Consider the following 19,846-nt stretch of genomic DNA (forward strand, 5'->3'; position numbering starts at 1 on the left):
TACAAGTTTAGTCAGTTTCACCTACTCAGTTTTCCAACCGAGCATGTAATATTTTAGAGACAAATCGTGTTTGTTTATTAATAGTATTATACTGACGCAATCACTGTCATAAATGATACTTTATGTGGCGGCACACCACACCCAATATTGTAGGGTTTTTGATGCACAAGTGCATGTATTTAAATGTTCATGAATCGCAAGATATAATAAATACTACTAGAAAGGGTGTTTGAACGCTAAACTCCAACCTAAGTTATTACTCCTCGTGCTCTTGATTTTTGTCCTACTGAATTATCTTCATAATATTTAATGAGAAGAGATTATGTAGCAAAGTGCAACGTGGCTTTAGAGACAGTGTGGCCCCCTTATATTTATTTCGTCAGTTCATTCATTTCACTCAAAATGCGTCCCTTTCCAAACGTACCTCGTTCTACACTTAGATTCGACTTATTGTTTAGATTTAGACTGAAATCCATTGGGGATGATCTTACAGCATAATGCGTTTAGACAGCGGAAGCTTTTTGTTTATTTTCGTTTACGCTCGCGCCGCAGCCAACTTTTTTCGCCAAATTTAGCGGGGAAACTGAATTGGTGCATTCGTCACGTGATGTCAATTTTTTCGCTACATTTTGCGTGGAAACGTAACTGGTGCATAGGTCACGTGGTGTACATTTTCCCGTTAAATTTAGAGGGGAACCTACATTTGTCCGTAGTGCCCGTGACGTCAGGTCACGTGACCAATTTTCCCGACGAATTCAGCAGGGAAACTGATTTGGTGGGTAGGACACGTGACGTTAATTTTTCCGCTAAATTTAGCGGGGAGACAGAACGTGACATAAATATCTCCGCTAAATTTCGCGGGAAACCTGAATTCGTCTGTAGGTCCTATGAATTCAGGTCACGTAGCATCAATATTCCCGCCAAATTTAGCGAGGAAACTAAATTAGTGAATAGATCATGGGACGTCAATTTTTCCTCTCAATTTAGCGGGGAAACGGAATTTGTTTACGCTCACGCCGTCGCAAAACGGAAAGACGAGCCCGTAACAGGTGCCGATGTAAAACCTACTTTTGTCCCCTTTACATCATGGTCACTCATTTCACATCCTGCACATGAGGTACATACCCTATTGGAAAAACGTACAAGAAACAAACCTGCTGCTTGTACAGTCCTGGTATGACACCACCGTAATTTATTGTTATTATACATGCAGCTAGTTTGGTTTTGCGTTCTCCATAACTGGAGATACCGGCACCGCTATGGCTCCGGGTCTGTCTATACTGGCAGCCGGTTTGCTCGCCGATATGACTCGGTATGGCTGGTATGATTTTGCGTCCGATGACGTAGGCGACCGCCATCTTTCCAACGAAACGCCTATACCACAAGACCACCGGTATAACTAAACCATACATGCAGAAAGACGACCGCCATCTTCCAACAAAAACGTCCATCGTTTACCACCGGTATCGTTACATACATCATACATGTCGAAAAATAACATAAGCCGCGTTTACATGAATGCGACTTAGTCGCATTGAATCCAGTTGCCGCATTCAATATGCGGTCATGTAAACGGCATAATGCGCAAAGCGCATCGCGTTAAAGTCGCTAGACAGAGGTGGATCGAGATGGCGAGTGCGCATTCATTCAGCCCATGTAAACGAAGATCGCATCGCATTTTGGAACGGGGAGGATTATCGGAAGGCGCTCGCTGCGGGAGCGAGTGAACAGCTGAGAACATGGTGGCGGCCAACCTCGTCGGCGGCGCGGAGAGCGGTCCCGCAATTTTTTTCCCGAGAACAAAAGCAAGCTTTTATTGCGATCATAAGTAAGCGGAATTTAGCGGAGCTGCTCGGTGAGGGCGGCCCCGTCCAAACCTTTGCGAAGTACGACTTGCGCGTCCGAAGGGGTCACAAAGGCTTCGGTGCAAGCACGCATGACACCGAGAGCTCCGATCACTGTAGAGCACTGCATGGTTGCGCAGAACGAGCAGCTCCTACCTCGCTGCCGTTCCTGGCTGCGCAAGAGCCTCTCGGACTCGGGGTCTGGTCGCGATCGGCGAGGTCTGGCGCGGCGAAACGTGGAGGCTTCCTCAAAGCGTGCACACACACGTCGCCTCTCGTTCAGAGTGGACCGGCGGCCCGGACTGGAGTCCTAAACGCCTTGGTTTTGATGCTTCTTCCGTCTCCCAACTTCTTCCACAGCACCGAAGACAGCGGGCGCGATCTTTACGTTCACTGAATGCGTCGAAAGGCCTCCACGTGCGATGCACCGGAAAACGTGGTGCGGCTGGTGCCGGAACGGAACTGACGGAACTGCATAACTTCGAGCTTTGAGTCAACGTGCACGGCAACAAACCGATCGTGACACTAAGCCGCGGATACCGCATCGCCGGTCGACAGGGGCAAATGGCCCGTTGCTCGTATCGTGGGCCGTGACTCGTACTCGGCCAACTCGGCGTCTTTTCGTGGCCCCTCGCGTCGTCGCAACCAGCCGCAAACATACCAGCCCGCGACCGTGGCCGATGTCGGAGAAAAGCGAAACCGAAACGTAAAGCTTCCGCACAGTGGCTTCCGCTGCCGCGCCTTTTCTAATAGCGAGTTCGTTTCACACGCACTGGCACCGTTCGAGTTCTCTCCCAGAATGCATCGCACTCACTGAGTGTTGCACGGAAAACTGGACTCAAACGAACTCGCCAAATGCACCGAGTGCAGAAGACTGATGCTGTCGCCATCTATGTTGTAGAAAAGGTACCGACTTCAAACCGAAACTAGTGCCTTTCTGTTCCGAGTGATGCGTGGGAATGCGAGAATGCAGTCGCTACCAACGTTTATCTACAAACGTTGGCAACTGCAACCTGTAGTTCATAGTTGCGATGTCTTCAAGCAGCTCGGCTGCCGTAGGGATAGTTACAGACGGCGTAAATTTACGCAACCAGCTGTCTACAAAGCAGCTGGTTGCGATCTTTCAATCCTTATAACCGTTCACACTGAAGAAAACTGATGATGCTGTCCGAGCAGAAGCTTGATCCGTTTGAGCATGGTATTATGCGTGAACCACTGAAAGGGTAGGGCTTAAAACCAGCCTGTTGGAATATCCAGCAAAACTTTTCGTGGGACTTTCGATTTCGATCGTCATTATAGGTGGATTAGATATTAGCCTTGGTGAGGGCGTCGAGAACGAGAGCTTTCTCGAACAAAATACGACGGGGCAAGTTAGCTGCGTAGGTAAATGTTAAACATGATGATGTTGCCCAATCCTCGGGTGAAGTGACCATCTTTAGCTTTCTCTGATGCTTATTGGGCAGTCAGAGGTTTCTGCTGGGGGAGTTTTATCGACAAATGTTAAATTTTTCACCCGCACACGGATGGTGATCGACATCTCGGGGGCCGCTGTTGCGTTTGTTCTGAGCATTTCTTCACACACTGGTATATTTCAGCGTTTGTACGGCAACAGAGCGATTTAAAACCTGCAAATAAATCACGGGTTGTCAATTGCTTCCTTCCTGAAATAGCAGACGCTCACAATTCAAGCTCGCGTTTGATTTCGTTGCCCGCGGGACGCGATTTCTATCAGAAAATCTACTTTTTTTCCGTTCGGTTCCGCGACACATCGTAGCAGACGAACCCTCGTCGTCTGCTCCCGCTCCTCGCCGGCCCGGCTGGAGCGAGGCATGACGGGATTGCATTTTGGCGCACTCCCGATTTTCTCGGTGCAGCGAGTGCATGCACGCGTGGGGTGTCAGCGCTGAAACGAACTCGGAGAATGCAACCACTCGTGGAGCTCCAGCCGAAACGAACCCGTTCCACGCTGCGAGTGGGCACGCGTGGGCACGAGTGCCGTGAAACGAACTCGCTATTACTTCCCGGCCAGTCCCGGTTTACACACTTCCGGTCGTCGCGGAGATGGCGACGCAGCCAGACGTAGCGGTTTTGGCGCTGGCTCCTTCTGCGTTTTACGGGACAGATGTTTTACGGTCCGTTTCTACTGCGTCTCTGGCTCTCAACTCGACGACGCCTCTCATGGTTCAACCAGGCGTGGTCAGCCGGGGTCAGCACAGCGCGGCCGGCTCAACTCGTCCGATCGCCGGACCGCAGGCGACTTCCGATTTCGGCCGTTAGGCCTAGGATCCGAAGGACTCTGTTTCCGTGAAGCGGTAAGCGAATCTCGTCCCGTTTTCGTTCTACTTTTAAATTACGTTAGGTGCGCTACAGTGTAAGCATGCGTGCCAAGTGTTCGTGACAATTTTGAATTAGAATAATTGTGCTTCATTGCGGTTTGTCATTTACGAAAAAGTAAATCGAGCAATGAACGAGGAGCCATGCTTGAAAACGATGTATGTACGATGTTAACTTCTACCTGGGCGGCTTAAAAAAAAGTCAAGACTAATTACGGTTGGATGCGAGGCTGGTCCCAATGCAATGGTAACCACTTAGAGCACCTTTCTGAACAGCATGTAAGCAATATAGCGATCAACGAGACGAGCGACGGCGAGAAGCTACGAGTGCCGGCGCCGAGCGACGAAGATTTCTCACTCTCGCTGCTTGCGCCGCTCGGTTCTTGGGCTTCTAGAAAACGTCGCTCATCACCTTGATCGCTCGCACCAATCGCTTTCATAATGTGTGTCTCGTCGCGCAGCTGACTACCGTGTTTATTCAAATATATGTCGACCTTTTTTTTTTTTTTCTTTTATTTATTTATTTTTTTTTTTTTCGGAAATCGTGACTAAAGAATTTCGACCTACATTCGCGACCAAATTTTGCGACCGTACCGGAGGCATGAAGCTATCGAGTCACCGAGCCGGCGTTGCCGTAGAGCTGCGCCGCTTCTTGTTTCCAAAGGCTTTTGTTAAACAACCGAAAACAACAGCGGTGGCCGATGCCGCTATCGCGCGCACCTCTTGGGGCATTGGATTTCGCCATCGCACCTCTAGCGTTCCCCTTGCTGGGCAATGGGGAAGGAGAGGAACGCGATGCGCCATGCACTTTGTCCTCCATCCTTCGCAAACGCGCACAAAAAAAGAAAAAAAAAAGATGTTACTTTTGTTAGTTGCTTGAGGCGGCTCGGCTCGCGTGTTGCTCATGGCGACACGGCGGCTTTGTTTGCGTCTTTGTAGTTTGTCTTTCGTCGCTTCGCACCTTCTTTCGTTTCTTGTCGTCATTTTACAACGGTGTCAGTGAAGTATTGTGGCGGATTCGCGAGGGTGTCTACCAAGCTGTGAAGTGATGTAAATAAAGGTTTCTTTCTTTTGCCCAAAATTTCCCCTGTTCTTAAAAATAAAAAAAAAAGTAGACCTATATTTGAATTTTTTTTTTTTTTATTCTCGGTGGGTCCAACAAATAGAGTTCGACCTATCTTCGAGTAAATACGGTAACTTTAATTTTTATTTTGGGTTACGTCGGACGTAACTCAAATGCTTGACAGTTACGTTGGGCGTAACTTTAATTTTTATTTCGGGTTCCGTCGGACGTAACGTTAGACGCTGCGTTACACTTAAGAAAAATAGGGGCTGATGGTTCATCATATAAACCAACCATTTGTGTTTAATTAAAGCGAATCACTGGCCTAAAAAAAATACTGCTGTCCTATAGGAATGTAGCGCTTCAGATAAATTTGTTAATTTTTGCTTTTAGTTTCTGCCCCACCAGATACAACATCTGGCCTAAAGCAGTGTTCCGGATCTCCTTCCAAGACCTCAGGCGGGTCGTCATTCAATCCAGGAGGCGGCGGCGTCTCATGGGCGTGTTGCTGGTGCTTCTTACTGGATGGTGCTACCGAGGGAAAAGTGGTCGTGCTTGGGAAAGGCAAGTATGGCCGCCGTAAGTTTAGATATTGTTTTTACCTTTGCTCGAACCCACCTTTAAGAAATGCACAGTTCGCATGTGTGCATCTCTCAATGCTTCTACAGTCGGCTGTTAATATTTGGAGTGCTCCAACTCTGTCAGCGCTAGTTTCTCTAGATTATGCAAATGGGATGCAACACTAAACCACATATGCTTTCGCAACAAACAGTGCTCTGCTGAAGCACGCACTGTGGAATCTACTCTGGCTTTATAATGCAGCACAAAATAGTTGACGCCAAGTATAGCTACTTTTGTGACTCCGTTTTACCAAAAGCTCTGCCGAAATAAACTTGCCACCTTATAGGTAGTACAAAAGAACCTCGCGTGCGTAACCTGGAGAAGGGCATTTTTTTCATAGGTCAATTTTTTCTTAAACCAATACCTTCAGCCTCCTTGAAATGATAACATCATGTGACACTCAGAAGAACAGTAAACCCCTTAATGTTGGCGAACCTTTAATTTTCGCGGCCTTTAATTTTGCGGAATTCAGTGACTGCGATTATGTCCTCTGTGACCGATTCGAGAAGAAATAGGGGCCACCAAGATAAGGGGGTTTTACTGTCCATCGGAGGAGAGAGGAAGTCACCTTTGTTTGTATGCAAGAGTAAAACCAACAACAACAATCATGGTGCCGACACTTTGTGAGCCTATCCGTGTCTATTGAATGATATCAATTTTGTTTTTGTTCGTTAAAAATTGTTGCCTGTCCACTGTGGGATGTCGTCTTCAACACGAGCAGTGGTTTTCCTCTGAAGCAGGCAGCATGGACGCGTGCCGCAGCACAACATAGTTTATTTGCAGGTGGTACCGCAGTTTGAAGGATGGTTCGCACAATATGGGGGAATCGCAATTCAATGTTCTACCTCGGGCGTAGACAAGATTTGCTCATTCTAAATCATTTTGTCTACAAATCGGGAACTTGCAACGAATGTACCCGCATGGTTGGAAGGGCCAGACAAGCCTTGCGAGCGCTTCGTTTTCTAGCCTCTCAGTCCTGAACCTACTCACGCACCACATGTGTAGATGTTCCGGTACGTGGGAGCACTTATTTGGAAAATGGTGAATGGCAACTGTTGTTATCTTTAAGGTGGACTGCATATTTGCAGTACTTTTCCTCACTTAAAAATATGTCTTACTAAAAATATGTAGTATAGCCGATGACAAAAAGAGAATGGCTGGGCGTCCTCCACCACATGCTTGTGCTTTTCACCCCGCTTTAGACAGATGTGCTCGCTCCAGGCTCATCAGGCGCTGAAACGTCATCGAAGGTAGCAGACGGGCTGGAGGTCGAACAACGGAGACTTCTCCGTGCCTTTCTGATGGTGTCAGTGAGCATGTACTTCTATACTCTAACTTAGCTTAACCTGCACAGAGCTGAGTAGAATAGGCTTGGCAAGTGCCCTTATTGCATATGCAGTTGTACTGCTGAGGCACTTTCTAAATCAAGAACATTGTGTACCTTACCTTCAAAAACACATCATTTTGGGGGTGCAAAAGGAATTCTAAGGCATATTTTTGTTTGTATTGTCCTATTACGCATCGACTCCTTCAACTTAATGCGGAGTCGACCCAGTTTCTTGAAAAATTTAATGCTTGCCAGGTAATTGTTTTGCATTTAGTTGATATATCAGTATTCAGTTAGGTATCCCAAGTCATTAGTCGTTGAGGTGGAGTTTCTCTGTAAGTCAGTCATGTTTAACAGTCATAGAAATGCTTGTCAAATAATGGCACTGTCGAGGACATGTATTCAGCTCGAACAATCGCTGGGCACAAGCTGGTCGTGTGGTTACAGGCAGCAAACATCCCGGTTGGAACGTCCTATTTCGCAATGTAGCTGCAGACTAAATGAGGGCCCCACTCATAAACGTCTATACTTTTAGTCTCTTTAAGCTGGACCACTTTTGAAACTACAAGCCTTTGCAGCAAAAACAGCATGACGCATGATTATAAGCTCGACGTACCATGGCGTCCAACTAGAAGGTCACATGGCTTGCTTTGTGCACTGAATTTGCAAGGATGGCTTGAAGCTTCTGTCGTGGTTAACTTTAAGCTGAGATAGTTTAAAATAATGCTCTCAGTTTTTAGTGTTGCCCGGCATGGTTAACAAGTTGGTGATATAGCGCTGCATTGAAAAGTCTGTGCATTCATGACTGTATCACCTTATGAATGCAAGCTACCTATTAAACTCTTCGTTTTTCAGAGAAATGAAATGCACTTTGCTTCCAATTGCACCCGCTTCTGTAACTTCATGGTATGAAGCACCTTATGGCTGCAAGCTCTGACCGATCTTGTTCTGTGGTCTGCGCAGGCCCATATGAGGGAGTCACTCCAAGAGCCTCACCAGAGTTTCCTGCCCGTGGTCGTTCTAGATGTTTTTGTTGTAGGTATGCATCCTTTCTGTCTTTCCCTTAATTGTACTCAAACGTCTTCTTTTCATTGTCGCCGATTTGCCTCAAAATTGGTTAAGCACACAAATGCACGCTGTACAACTGTATTGTACATATTTTTTCCAAGGTAACTTTTCTTTGCCAAAGTTAGATTTTTTTATGAAGGTTAGTCTTTTGTTTTTATTTTCAAATTTATGTGAGTTTCCATGGGCAACACTAAAACGTTATGCCAGAAGCAAGGACAAGTTCACTGCTCTAATTTGTTCTCAACTGATTGCAAGAAATTTCGTTAATGTCGTGAAACCTCCTTCCAGCGCTTGCTTTGCAGCATAAAAAAAAATTATACATAGGACATGCTCTGTTTCTTAAACTGCTTGCTCATTCTGCAGGTCTGCCTGCCATAGATGTTGTGCTACTGGAGAGCAGGCGAATTCGATTGCTGGTTTTGCCATTGCTTTTTTTTTTTTTTTAGACGTTGTCTTAGTAGTTCTTGTAAATTTGGAGATTTTCCTAAAAAGCAAGCCGGGAAGAATATTTAGTTTAGCTAGGAAGCTGAAAATAATGATTTAGTACCCCTTTGTCACTAAAATAGATACTGTGTGCCGCAGTTAGTGTCAAGCCGAGATCCACGCTTTTTTGGCATTTTGCTCAGAGTGGTACCCATTCTTATTCGTTAGCCTCTTGGTGTGCCAACTAAACTCTTTGTATACAGACACCTGCCCTCTGCTGGTACACTCTACCCTCATGTTCAGCGAGTGTATGAACCGGAGTTGTATCCACAGTCGACACTCGCTGAGCAGGAGGGTAGGAAAATCTTTCCATTGCAGCAGAGCCATATATGGGGAGAGTCTGGCAGTCTATGATTTCGCTGCCGTAACGTCTCCCTTCCGAGTGAGCTGATCAGCCCGCGGCACAGAGCAAGAGGCGTGAGCGCGTGCGCGTGAACTCTAGGCTGCTCCCAGCTGAGCGGGGAGGGCCGCCATTTTCATTCATTCGCCCGGCATGGGATCGATATTCAAATTTCGGTTCTTTCCTTTTATTTGGCAGGCTCTGGCAATAAAATGATATAGTGTTATTCCTCGGTGGCTTAAAAACCCAAAGAAAGAAGTTCCTCCATGTTTGAACGCACTTTTATTTAGGCAAAAAAAATAAATAAGCCCGTAGCAGACGACACATAGCCTCAACAGTGCTCCGTGCAGACAGCTTTGCGTCAAAATGGTGGTCGTCTCCTCTTTGTTTCTCTGCTGCCTTCTCTCTCCCTCCTTCGGCGTTCTCCTCCCTTTCCTCCTCTCCGGCGCCTTTGTTGCCACACCCGCTGGCTAAACTCTCCCACTATACGGCTTTGCATTGCAGTAGTAGTTTTATTTGTAGTCTTTACAGTTGAATGTGAATATTTGACAGAAGTCTCAGGTTGGGGCGAAAGGGGGTTAAATGAATGCATTTGATCATTCGCCTAAATTCGGTACCCATCATTTTAACGCCTACGTAGCTTTGTCCTGGGGGTGACTATGACTAAAATAAGAGGATCTATGTGCTGATCACGAAAGAATATGCTAGCCATTCTAATGTAGCTCTGCCAAGTACTTGATTGTGATTTGTTTTTATTTTCAGCTACTTGGGTGCCTCAAGATCTGGAGATCCTAGTGGCCACAAGCTTGGACTCAATTTTTTTCTGTGGTCTGGGCAGGACCATGGGGGAGGTAATCCCAGCAACAAGAGCATCGCAGTATCTCCCTGGCTGTGACTTTCGGTCTGCGTCACGACAGGGGAGTCCTCGTGCCACCAGGTGTTAGGTATGCCACTTGAAATAAGCATTTTTCTTACCTATTAATAGAACAGCAAAAGCGCTACTAAGCCTAAAATGAAAAAAAAAAAACATATTCAAATCTTGGGTTGGATGAAATTCCAATTACAAAAAGGAGTCTGCAGACATGATTAACATGTGAACTTAAAGCCCGCGGATGTAGGTTCGACGGTGTCACAGAAATAACTTCCCGCAGATCACCTTGCTCGTGCTATACCCAAACAAATTCTTAAAATAATCGTGTTTCGTTGGTGTCATCAATCTTATGTCCCTACCACACTCACCAGTCGGGACATGTGAAATATAAAAAAACAGGAACTTGCACATTGTCAGCTCTGCAAAGATTTATATCGTAAACAGAGCATAGCACGTTCAGCTTAAGAAAAAAATTCAGTGCAGGGCCTATATTCATGGTTCACATATGTGTAATTGCTCTTTATAATGAAGTGAAAACTGCTTACGTTGTGGCCCACTACAGGCTTTCTATTAGTGTTAAAAAGTGTGGTAGAAAATATGATTGCGCTTGGAAGACGGGGACATAGGAAGGACAGACACAACAGAGCGCTAACTTTCAACTGATTTAATTCAAGAACCTCAGCGTAGAAACGGACTGTGTCACCGCACCACATCTCAACCAATTTGTGGCCCTGCCACGGACCGCAAGTACGCCAAATCCTTATCCGCCAAGTCAATTGACGCCACACTGACACAACTTGTGCCGGAACTAGTTATAGTGTCAGCCTCCATAATCTCGCTAACAGTCATATCTTTGTGCCTCTCAAGAACAATAGACGAAACAAATAATGGTTTGCACCCGCGGTCATGACAGTGACACGACAGATCATGACTGCGAGTGCAAACCATTATTTGCTCAGTCTACTGTTCTTGCTAGGCACAAAGATATGACTGTTAGAGAGATTATGGAGGCTGATGCTATAAATAGTTCCGGCACGTGTTGTGTCAGTGTGGCGTCAATTGACTTGGCGGATAAGGAGTTGGCGTACTTGCGGTCCGTGGCAGGGCCACGGATTGGTTGAGATGTGGTGCGGTGACGCAGTGTGTTTCTACGCCGAGGTTCTTGAATTAAATCAGTTGAAATTTAGCACTCTGTGGTGTCTGTCCTTCCTATGTCCCCGTCTTCAAAGCACAATCATGTTTTCTAACGTACCGTACCAACTTGCCCAACAATCAGCACTTGCTAAAAAGTGCTATTGTGTTTTAAGCAGCTCGCACCAAATATTTTCTTGAAATACATAGGTTCATGGAAATTATTATGTAGATGTTGGCAGACAGTCATGGTGAGGCCAATCTTTAATAACAAGTGGTCCACTTATTCAGAGTTAATTGAGTTTGTAAATATTGTAGGTCGCAAATTAAATTTTTATGGTACGCAATGGGCACAATCATCCGTAATGACTAGCTCTACCTAGGGGAACTTCATACGTTTACTACGGCAAGATGGTTTCGAAAAACAAAGTATTTAGTTTATTCAACTCCTGCACTAACCTTGTCTTTAGAAACTTTTTATATTCTTTGCGATGCTGAGATAAGATTCTGGAAATAGTTTTTCTAGAACTACTCTAGATATTTCCAGTTCATCATTTTTCTCGCAAAGCATTCGAGAGAGCCAAACCCTGTAATGTACGGAGGGAACTCACAGAATGATGCGACTGACAGTTTGGAACATTCGGCACTGTAACAGTAATAATGACATGTCACTTATGTAATGTTCATTATCCCAGATCAAACTGCTTTTTCCGTCTACACTCATTTTCAGTAGACTCATTCAGCGAACTCCCACCTGAGACTGCAGCGCTGGGTTCTGCAAAGTAATTTGAATGAATATAGATGCAACAGGTTTCTTTGAGCATGCGTCTAACACATATTCTTCATATTGAATCTGCTAACTGTATTCATGTCCATGTCCATAATTCCACATTCCAGCTTATTTTTATTTTGACATTTGAGTTTTCTTCAGTACTTTTCTCAACATCTGTGCTTGCTGAGCCGTACTCAAGTCCATACATCTTGTCTTTCGCTATTACATTAATATATAAAACTGTTGATGCCGAGTGAGAATTCAAGGTACCGAATCTGTCGTGCGAGCTAAATAAGAACCAATAAAAAGCTCTACAAAGGAAATTTTGTTAAAGGATGCTGTGTGGGCATTAGAATAGCACATGCCATGCTAAAAAAAAAATACAAATTCTTGTTAGGTATGCGAGGATGACAGTGCTGTGCTGTTTCTGATGTGTCACAAAAAAAAAAAAATCAGTGCCATACAGTGTTCCTTATGGAAGTACAAACTGTTGAATTCGAAGCCCAGAAGTTTTATTCAAGAATGTTCCTCAATACAAATGTATTTAGAGATCTGAGCCACTGACTCATACATGACTATGTGGCAAACATTAATTTTCATGTGGATTATAGTTTACAAGGTCTAGTCTGCATTGATTTATTGCATTCATGCTGAAACTGGGAGGGGTTCTCTGGGTATGAATAAAGAGATAAACATTTCTTGAAATCAAAACATTTGAGAACGGACAAAAGGAAGGATCTGAGAACGGTATCTTAGATTCTCTTCTTTTTCTTACAGTATCTCTAATGTTCACTTTATTTCACCTGATGCATTTAGTTTTTAGCGCAGCTCTTAGCACCCGTTTCCGCGTTTCGCGGCGTCGCTGTCGGCGTAACCACCCAACTAAACTTGGCAGGAAATTGAATTAATGTTGTGGTCATGTGACGTTAATATTTCCGCTAAGTCTAGCTGAGAAACTGAATTTTTTTATGGCTGACGTGACACGGTCATGCGACGTCATTTTCCCTGCTACTTTTAGCGGAAAAACTGCATTTGTGTTGAGGTCATGTGACATCAATTTCTGCGCTAAATTTAGTGGGAAACTTAACCAGCTAAATTTAGTGGGGAAATTTTCCCGCTAAATTCAGGGAAGTTTCCTGCTAAATGGGAGGGAGCAGAAGAGGAGGAGGGGAGGGGGAGGAGGGGCATACCTTCCCATCCTCCTCTTCAAGATCTGTGCTCTAATTTCACGTTACAGAGAATTGTAAACGTCTCATATTTCATCTCATGTTTATTCAACTTTTATATTGCAGGTGCGCTCGCAGCACAAATCTGGGTTGTGCTGATCCTCTACGCACAAGTTAGGAACTCCTGAGTGGCAAGAGTGGGAGTTTGGTCTGACAGCTCAAGGGACACCATTGTTCAGTATTGAATTTTTAATAATCTTCTTTTAAGCAAAGTTAAGCTTTGCTGCATGCAGTTCTTGTAAAAATAAATACCTGCAACCAAATTTACCAGGTCACGACATTTCGCCTCTGCTCTTAGTGGTCCTGGTGAGCCTCGGATAAGAGCTTACTGGTGTGCAAACACCATGCTTGTTTGAAACCACTCACTGATGTAGAGACTCGCTGACATCCAGCATTCCAATGAAACGCTGGATGTCCACAAGTCTTTCTTGAACAATGCAAGCGGGGAAGGAACCATACAATCGTATCGTATTGGGGGACATTCTACAGAGTTTTTTTTCTATGTTTTACAGATTTTTTTTTAAAAAGCCGTAAAAGCTACATTTACGCGGTCTGTGCACGTGAGTTATATGGCCAGGGCGGCATAGTATAAAAGGCTAATTTGTAATGATCCGTCGGCTTATTACAGAGATGTGCCAAACTTCTTTCAGAAAACTAGATGGAGGTTCATTCTAGCGTAGTTTTATCCCGCGAATCTGAATATCCCGTTCGTTTTCCTCAAAGATATAACTAAACGTGAGAAAACACAAAAAACATCCCACCAACAGTGACATCGTAAGAAGACCTTTCGGCCGCCAAGCGTGTGTCGCTTAAGGGCCGCCCGTCCAATCGCAAGTTTTCTAGGTATATTCTCCGGCACTGGCACCAGTCGTGACACATTTTTCTGCCCTTTTAAAAAATAGCATGTGCGTGCATAGCTTTGATAGGCGCTGAAGATGCGTGAACAAAGATTTTGAAAGCTGCTGTTGTGACGTCGCTCTCTAGGGAGGTGCTTTCACAGCGCTTTAAAAATGACTATGCAGCCTTGATTAATTAAATTAGCAAATAATTTTGATATTTGAGATTCTGGAGGTCGAATGAAGAAGATTTAAAAGTGTTTCCTCAAATACAAAACTGCTTCAGCCTCTCTCTAAGTATAGTATGTGCGTGAAATTTTTGATCAGTGAAAATAGACCCATGGTTCCAATTAGAAACCTGCTAAGCATCATCAAAACACACTAAATCAATTTTCTTTGTAAAGATATAAGACGAGTAGCATTTTATGGCGTTATAAAAAAATGGTCAATTTGGACGCATTTCCAGACTTCGGTTTCTTACCAGAGCGCATCTTTGCACCTGCGGTCCAGCTGCCCGGTGACCGCAGTGCGAAGCCGACCCCTCGCCTCCCTCGTAGGATGAAGGGAAGCAAGGCGCATGTGTGTTGCGTGTCTATGCCCCTGGGGAACAGGACCGTGGGCGCAGAGATGAGCTCTGATAAGAAACTGAAACCTAGAAACTCGTCCAAATAAAGCTTTTTACAGAATGCATAAAACGCTACCCCTGAATTATATCCTTCTAAAAAAAACTTGATTTTGTGGTTTTCAATGACTCGGCAAGTTTCTAATTGAAACCATATTTTCATTTTCACTAATTAAAAAGTTGATCAACAAATTGTATTTAATTATCTGACTGATCGTTACGACTAGGTCCCTATACTACGTACGCCTGGCCGTATAACTCGCCTGCACAAACCGTATAATTTAGCTTTCACGACCTTTCTAAACATATATGTAAAGCTTAAAACTAAATCGCCCTGTACGACAGTGAAAAGGCGAAACCAACATGCTGGAGCCATATGGCTCCACCGTGCTGGTATCGCCTTTTTACTGGCATAGGATGTCCCATATTACGTTATGCATGTATGGTTCCGTCCGCCTACATGGTTCCGCCCTAATCCACTACGCTGGTATAGGATGTCCCATAATACGACACGCTTGTATGGTTCCGCCCACCTGTATCGTTCCGCCTTATTCCACTATACTGGAGCCACCTTTTTCGCTTGTATAGGATGTCCCATATTACGGTTACGCTTGTATGAGCCTTTTCCGTCATCTTTCCATCATCGAGATTTTCCAACAGGGTATCCTCCGTTTCTCGCCAAGTTACTACATTTTTCAGGTGATAATCTTTGGACTATACTTGTCTAAAAGCTGAAAATTTCCGCGCGTGTGCAGATGCGGACCGTACATAGATTAGATTATTTCATATTGTTCATTATGACGAGACGTCACAAATTTTATAAATGGCAGAGTATGTTACTGACCATTTATGGAGAATACAGGCTTTTTTTGGGGGGAAGGGGGGGGAGCTAATAAAGCAGGCATTTCACAAGGTGGGCTGTGTGTGAGATTTTTCACCTACAGACTACGCACAACGTGCGGACAATTTCAGGAAAAACTTTTTTTCTTCAACCTCAATTTTCCCCTGCGGACTATACACAGGGTACGGAGCATAGTCCAAAATGTACGGTAGGCAGAAACGCAGAGTAGAGGTAAAAAGCGCTTGCAGTCATCCTCCTATGCATTCACCCCGGTCAATAGCCCCTAGCCCACCTTAACTATACCGACCTGGCAATGGAGTTTGGATCGGCAGGTAGCACCATCTTAAACGGAACTTCTGCAACTCTAAGGCGGTCCGCGGCGGCGATCATTGAATCTAATCTAGAGCTTGAACGACCGAGTGAGTGTCTTGCCGAACTGTGACGCAGCGCTGGTGTCCAATCATTTGGTGGCATGGCCTGCTCATATTTGTCGTTTTTGGTAATAAGGCTCACCGAATAGCACCGACGGAGGCGCATCCGGTTCGAATCCCTTAAACTATTGTTCAAGGCACCGAGACGTTCGGTTTTGAAGATATAAAATCAATTATTGAGCAGCGACGGTAGACTACCGTGTTTTCTTGACCATGGTCCACACCTTATGTATGGTCCTCAGGGGCAAATTTAGGTTTAAAAAAAGTGTTTCCCGAAATAGTCCGCAACACCTGTATAGTCCGAAGCAATAACATAGTCTTCGCCCAGTGCACAAATCGCACCTGGTGCCTAATCCGCATGTAAAATATATACTCAGCTCACCTTGACAGACGTCGACTTCATTCGCTTACAAAGGGCTTGTATGATACATAAATCACCGTGACCATATTCTCCCATTCACAAAATCTGTCACGATTTGTCATAGTTAACGATTTGGACAAAAGAAATCATTGTATTGTCCGCCCCTATAGACAGTTGGGACTGCATAAAATATCAATTTTTAAGCATGTATATTCCCTGGACTGTCGCCCACAATATACCTACACGTTATATGGATGTAAATAGATAAGTGTTTGAGAAAGGCTTTTTTCTTTCCACCTAAAACTTCGGGGCAAGTTTCCCGTTGATGCGTTTTTAGAGAAATGTTAGTTAAAAGATGTGCTCGTGTTGTCCCTTTTACGGTTCGTTTATAATTTCATCATACACTTTTCGTAAACATTTTAATAGACATGCAGTTTTTTTTTTTAAATATGTTATATTTTGTTAAACCGTTCCTACTTGAGCAAGAAACAATCTGTTGTGCATTTTAGATTGAAAATCTGTATAAAAATAAAAATTTTGAGAAGTGTTTTTTTTTATCACCTTTTTTATAGGCACTAAAGCAGACTTAACATGTACACCGGTCGTGATAATGCTGCCCTTTAGGAGATATGCGGTAAAGGTGGTTCAAACGACGAAGGAGTGTGAAAATTTGGCGAATGGCTATGAATGTTCAGAGGTTATCGTACCTTCTTTTGCAACGAGTAAATGTACTTATTCCAAAGTTTGTCGTCACTGGATATAGATTGCCTTTGTAGGTATCATAATTTCTCACAATCTCATTCCTGCGTATCATAAACAACATGACAACATTTTCGTCAGTATCGGTACTGCCACTGCCAAAACCTGCTGAGGCTACAGCTTTAGAAAAAAAAAACGACAAATTTTGGTTTTCAGAGAGTAATGCACGGGGTTCAGTCTAGAATCAGCTTCAGATGCCATGTTGAGTGAGTGACCGTTGCTCCGTACTTTCCTTCATTGTGTTTTTAAAATATAATAACCCCAATAAAATACACGCTAAATAAAAATAAATGAGTCCAGATAATTTTTAAATATAAGCCAGACCATCCTCTGCCCCTGCAGTTCAGTCTTCTCTCTAATGATGTATGTGCGAAGCGTAACACTTTCATCTTTTTTTTTTTTTTAATCACGTGACAAGGCGGTTGTTATGGTATCCTGTCGTGAAACGTAGTCAAAATTTCAAACAGTTACTATTTGCTGAACATGTCGTAGATCAAACAGCGCTGAAGAACGTGGAATCGAAAAAAATTATAGAGTATGATCAATCCTGTATAACTTGATCATGCAGACAAAGACCGCTGAGTAAAGATTGTGTAGAGCGCAAACAATCCCCTTGCAGAGCCACCTCGCAGAAATTGTTGCCACCTGACTTGAAGCTGCATGACGTGATCACGTCACGTCACGTGTTTACGTGACGTGACGTGTTTACAGCTAATTTAAGAACGTGGCACTATTTTCCCCCACTATAATTAACGGGGAAATTAACGTGGTGGTTCTCCGTGATGCTTCTTCGTGACGGGCCTTCGTGACGGTCCTTCGTAACGGTCCTTTGAAACGGTTTTTATGGCGGTTTATTATGGAATTTGACTCGTGCAAAGCATTCTGGTTAAGTTTTCCGTTCACTGCATGGTTCTCTAAAGGCCCGTTCACACTCTTGCGACCTCTTAAAACTGGGTTCCTTAACAGTTCATGCGTTCTTGGCATTCAATACACTGTTCATCAGGTTATCGGCAGGCCTCTTCACGATGTATAATTCGTGCATTACTTTGGTATTTGTTGATTTTTTCTGGAAACAGGTGCAAGCAGGTACGGGCATAGACAATGGTAATTATATTCGTGCATCGGTGCAACTTTTTTTGGTATTTTATTTTAAAGCTTGCAATTTAGTTTTGAAAGAACTTCGTGGTTCACAGGCGAAGTTGCAAACATTATATTGCTGCGTTCAAAACCAATTCAAGGTCAGAACTAATGCCAAGGCATCTAAAAAATATTGTGACCAGAAACAATGTCATTTATTATGTTGTCAAGCTAGGCCTTGCAAATGTTAGCCGAATTGGGTCCACTAATACTCACACATGTAGGAGGGTGTCTTTAGTGCCTATGCTTGTTGTTTATTTAGACCTTGAGCATGATTCATTACTACGGAGGACTTGCATCACGAATGAGTTTTCCAGTTAAAGGAACGTGTTCCTGTTAAAGGGCAACTCCGCTCAATTCCGAAGATTTCGGGATAATGACTGATTTCGAATTAAAAAGCCCTAGTAAAACACACTACGTCGTTTGCTTCATGAAAAATGGGATATATATTTTTAAATCTGATCTTAAACACGAGCGGAAATCGAAACCGAAACTTCGGCTCCGCCCGGCAACATTGGCCTCGGGTCGCCAAGTACATGGCCATCACGTGGTACGAGATGTCACGTGATCCTCGGCCCAACGACGGGTGGGATTGGGGCGGGCGTTTGGCAGGCGCGAGTGTCGTCTTCACCGCACTCTTCGCCACGTTTTGGCGTCTACGGCATTCGACGACGTCTGCACAATTGCGGCATAAGTGTGCGCGCACGTGGTGTCCGTAGTGTGGACGAAACTCCGAGAGACAATAATCACAATCGGTGAGACGACGACGGCAGTTGTGACGCGGAAGATGGCGGTAACGGCGGGACCACGGCGGGCGGCCGGACGGCTCCCAAGAAACGCGCTGCACAGGCGCGTTACGAAAATCACGTGGACACTGCTGAGCGCCGAGAGGCAACGTTGCTGACGTCATCGCTACGCTCGCCCGGAGAAGTGAAAACAAGCAAAAGGGGGCCATGTAGATGGCGTTTAGCTCAATGTTGGCTCCGCCCATGCCGTAGCCTTGACTGCGCTCTTGGTTGCGCCTGAATTCGCCCGCTCAAGTCAGCCGATTTCGGCAACTTGGCGAGTTGCGAAGTTTGCGGGACCGTTTAAGAAACATTTAGACAGAACTGCGTCGTAAGATTTCACGTGTAGTCTTCCTAGGCGATACTGAAGAGGAGTGCATTGTTTTTTCAAAACCAAAAATGAAGCGGAGTTGCCCTTTAACAAACCATTGTATTAGGTGGGTACAAAATAAGAGTGAAGAAGTGAACTTTGGTTTTTAATGGCAAGTACGTTCATATGGAATCATTTTTGCTTCAGTGGAGGCTCAAGTATGCATGACACTGCAGGGATTCTCCTTTCAGTCGACGGAGACAAGGGTACCACAAGAGCCAGCGAAGGAAAAGGAACGGGACCTCTTGCTGTCAACGCCTTGCCGTCTGTGTGACTGTGCCCCAAACCGTGCAGTTTTTTCCGAGGTAAACAATTAGGCCATTTGAAAGTTTTGCGGATAAAAAAACATGACTCACTTGCATGCCTCGCTGTAAACAATCCAATGCAGCACTGAAATTTGCGAGTTGAAGATAATGTCACAGGTAGGATAGATAACCACTACATGGGCATGGAAGCTCTGCAGCCATGAAGTTGCTCATGTTTTTCGTCCTCCCGCAGTTCCTGAGCGTGTCGGCGCGTGGGTCCCCAACAAACTGGAGTCACGGTGACGGCGCGGTTTTCTTCCGGCATCCGGACGGCAATCTTCAACCTGCCAATCACTCGTCGACAGCACAGTCCTGTCCTG

The sequence above is a fragment of the Ixodes scapularis genome, unplaced genomic scaffold (genome assembly GCF_016920785.2).
Source record: "Ixodes scapularis isolate PalLabHiFi unplaced genomic scaffold, ASM1692078v2 PGA_scaffold8__174_contigs__length_109621045, whole genome shotgun sequence".
Taxonomy (NCBI): domain Eukaryota; kingdom Metazoa; phylum Arthropoda; class Arachnida; order Ixodida; family Ixodidae; genus Ixodes; species Ixodes scapularis.